At 37.0% G+C, this 4,056-nt stretch overlaps 1 pseudogene; it reads left to right on the top strand.

Moving 5' to 3' along the window:
• Positions 1 to 1,034: 1,034 nt before the first annotated feature.
• On the top strand, positions 1,035 to 2,233 carry LOC117091004 (annotated as a pseudogene).
• Positions 2,234 to 4,056: the final 1,823 nt, after the last annotated feature.

The following is a 4,056-nucleotide window of genomic DNA, read 5'->3' as shown; positions in this document are numbered from 1 at the left end:
GCAGAACTCCATGACATTTGAAAATATTCTATAATGGTAGTCGTTTAAAAATAAAGTGTTGAGGTAAGTGATCTTTAAAGTCTCATGTAGTCCAAAAATTCTTATTCTTTGAAGTGACTCATTTTTCATGTGAAGTTTCAATAAGTGTTACTCTTTTATCAGAGTTTGCTAGAAGAATATATCTCTGAATCACATAACTGACTATATATTTGGCAAAACCACTAGGGAATCCAAGTAAAAGAAATGCAAATCGACAGCAAAACTGACTGTAAAAGTTTGTAAATCCTTTTAAAAGAATAAATTACAGATGAAAAGCTTTGCCTTGGTTTCATATGAAACTTAGATTAAGACAAACACTTAAACCAAAATACTACAGTGTAAAGGAAAAGTACATAAACTCTCTCTAACTCTCTCTCCCCCCTCATTCTGTTTTGCAAAACACAATAATAATTCTAATAAGAAATGAATTGGAAGTTACATTGGATCACAAGAGAATACTTACAAGAGAGTATGAAAACAGATGACTTTTCAAATTAGTCTCTTTGAAGTTTATGGGAAGAAAAGCAGAAAACTTTTTCTAGGGGAAGTGTTGTTTTTTGGGGGGTGGTAGGGGAGTACTGTTTCTGTGTGGGTGGAGTCTGTCATGGATGATCCTGATAGCTTCTTGGCTGCTGCCAAAAGGTAGAAGAAGAATTGGGGATGGGATAGAGGTGGGAATCACCTTTTACTGATGACCTAGTAAGTAATCAAAACTATGCAGAAACTTCACTATGTTTTCTCACTTAATCCTTAATATCCTGAAAGGCAGTTCCATTCTTTCAAATTTAGCAGATGGAAACCAAGATTACAAGAATTGCAAAAATTAAGTAACTGCCCAGGATTCAACTATTTATAGATAAGCAGATATATGGTGATTAGAAAATGAGTTTATCTGACTCACACTTATGCTTCCTGCCAGGCTCAGAGAACTTTTGCCTTGTGTAGCCAGTTGCATACCTACTTCAGGCAGGCTTAGCTGATACGTATCACAATCACGGTAGCTGCCATCATGATGATTGGGATACAAGGATTTTAGCTGACCTTGCAGAGGGAGGAGCACACATCTGTTCTTTTATCTGTTTGCAGGGACTTTGGGGAAGGGAGTGCCAAGGTGGGAAACGATATGGTGAAAATAGCCTGAGGCAGGGCAGAAGAATCCCTGCAGATGGCATCTTGTCACTCCTTTCTCAACTTTCCTGAAGAGAAGGGAGAGGCTACTGACAATAACAATGTAAAAATGCCTTGTACACAGCTCTTTTTCCCATCTTGCAAGATGGCGGGTGAAGAAGTTAAGAAGCCGGATACTAAAGACAAGAAACTCGAAGCCAAGAAGGCTGATGCTGGTGGCAAGGTGAAAAAGGGTAACCTCAAAGCTAAAAAACCCAAGAAGGAAAGCCCCATTGCAACCGCAATCCTGTCCTTGTCGGAGGAATTGGCAGGTATTCCCGATCTGCCATGTATTCCAGAAAGGCCATGGAAAGAGGAAGTACTCAGCCACAAATCCAAGGTTAAAAAGGAAAAGGAAAAGGTTCTTGCAACTGTTACAAACCAGTTGGTGGTGACAAGAATGGCAGTACCTGGGTAGTTTAACTTCGCAAAATGCCTAGATATTATCCTACTGAAGATGTGCCTCAAAAGCTGTTAAGCCATGGCAAAAAACCCTTCTGTCAGCACGTGAGAAAACTGCAAGCCATCATCACTCCAGGGACCATTCTGATCATCCTCACTGGACACCACAGGGACAGGAGAGTGGTTTTCCTGAAGCAGCTGGCTAGTGGCTTATCAACTGTGACTGGACCTCTGGTCCACAATCGAGTTCCTCTATGAAAAACACACCAGAAATTTGTCATTGCCACCTCAAGCAAAATTGATATCAGTAATTTAAAAATCCCAAAACATCTTATTGATGCTTACTTCAAGAAGAAGAAGCTGCAGAAGCTCAGACACCAGGAAGGTGAAATCTTTGACACAGAAAAAGAGACATATGAGATTACAGAGCATCACAAGATTGATCAGAAAGCTGTAGACTCACAAATTTTATCAAAAATCAAAGCTATTCCTCAGCTCCAGGGCTACCTGCGATCTGTGCTTTCCCTGATGAATGGACTTTATCCTCACAAATTGGTGTTCTAAATGTCTTAAGAACCTAATTAAAGAGCTGACTAAATAAATAAATAAATAAATAAACCTTGTACACAAACACTATTTTTATAATTTATAGAGAACCTCCAGGTATATTATATTATATATATAAACATATTATTCTATTCATCTTCATGGCCATAATTTGTGGTTTTGAAGGGATACTAAAATACAGGGACCTAAAGTACTAGCCAGTGGCAGACACATACACAAACCCAGATTTCCTAACTACTTTGCATTATAATCCCAACATCCTCTAAAAGATGTCTGTCGGTTTTCATATAACTTTCCAGTTTCACAGGGGAATTGCAAAGCTTACTTCCTATTTGAAATTAAGATCCTTTACCCCCTCAGAAGAAAGCTTCTAAATACACACACACAAAAAAAAACAAGGCATAATAATGAGCTTTCCTGACTAAATCAACCATCTCTCATACCCTCAAATATTACCCTCCCTTTGCTTCCTGCAGTGTCCAAAATAAGTTCAACCCAAACAGTAGGAGGTTGCAGGGCATAGAAATTGAAAGTTGAAAGAGGTTGAATAACATATAAGAATGAGCCCTTATGAATAGTGAAATCTTGGTTTAGGAAAACAATCTTTTTGGAAGAGCCCCCAGGGTGAAGAGAAGTGACCCTGTTACTTAGAGACAGATCTGGAACTATGAACAATCTCTTTTTAGTTTCTTGTCTTTCAAAATGCATGATCCTACTAAAACCATTCTTAGCCAATTGAATAATCCATTGAACAAAAGACATAGATGGTATTCTGAGTAGGTAGGAGATTCTGAGAATTTTTTTAGATGCAACTTCTCTGTTTCTTGTTAATTACATTTGATCACTGATATCTTGAGATTAGTGCGAGGTTGTCATTGCAAGTGGAATTAATATGTACCAGCAGTTTGGTGTAAGAAATAATTTCTATTGTATTGACTGACAACAGATGAGAAAGAGTGCTGTGCAAATACAATAGGAAAACCTCTTTGGGGACTCCTGAAGAATTATGTGGCAAAACATGGGATTTGGGTACAATGATTTATTCATCTTTATTTCTTTATTGAAGGACATCAAGAGCTAAGAAAATGGAAGACCAACCCAGTTCATCACAGATATTCAAAATTATAGAAGTAGAGAAAAGAAAACATTTATGGCAATGATTCTGAACTAATACTGAAACTGAAACATTACTTGATCTCAAATTACTTCTTTTAAGTCAACTTGGGAAATGACATAACCATATTTAATTCCTCTGAGAAGAATTGTACAGTTCCAACCATCTGCTAAATTAAGCAGCAGTGATTATAATGAACATTTACAACAGACCTGATACAAAAGGGGATAATAACTTTATGCATAAAACAAAGTCCTAGGAGGCTGTTGCAAACTCCAAGCTGAAGCTCAAACTTAGGAGAACAGATTTTTTAGTGAACTCAAACTATAAGGATAGTGAAGGTCAAAGTGTAATAGCACATTTATCTAAATTATGTATTTATTTATTTTAGGAAAATAACCACCAAATATGATCAAATTGATAGTTGTCCAGATTCTTTCTTTTACATGTCTCACCAGATCTCTAGTTGTCTTTATCTTTTCTTTTTTTTCTGGTAATATTGTAAATTTTGTTTCAGATTTCTTTATTTTCCTCCTCTCTGTACAGGTGAAAGAATCCTCAGCAGAACCTCTGACAGATAGAACAAGACCCAACAAATTACAATAGATAATCTCCTAAGTACCAGCAACCTTGAGAGATAATTATTAGTCTAGTGGTTTTCTTCTTTGGTCTTTAAAAAGTGTTCCGTATTTCCGCAGTTTTCTGAGAGTGTTTATATATGTGCACAGGTCCACATACTTTTTCCCCAGATGGGAGGTAAAATGATA

The sequence above is a fragment of the Trachypithecus francoisi genome, unplaced genomic scaffold (assembly GCF_009764315.1).
Source record: "Trachypithecus francoisi isolate TF-2019V2 unplaced genomic scaffold, Tfra_2.0 Lachesis_group11, whole genome shotgun sequence".
Taxonomy (NCBI): Eukaryota; Metazoa; Chordata; class Mammalia; order Primates; family Cercopithecidae; genus Trachypithecus; species Trachypithecus francoisi.
Note: the sequence above shows the minus strand (reverse complement) of the source record. Positions and strands in the feature narration are given on the sequence as shown.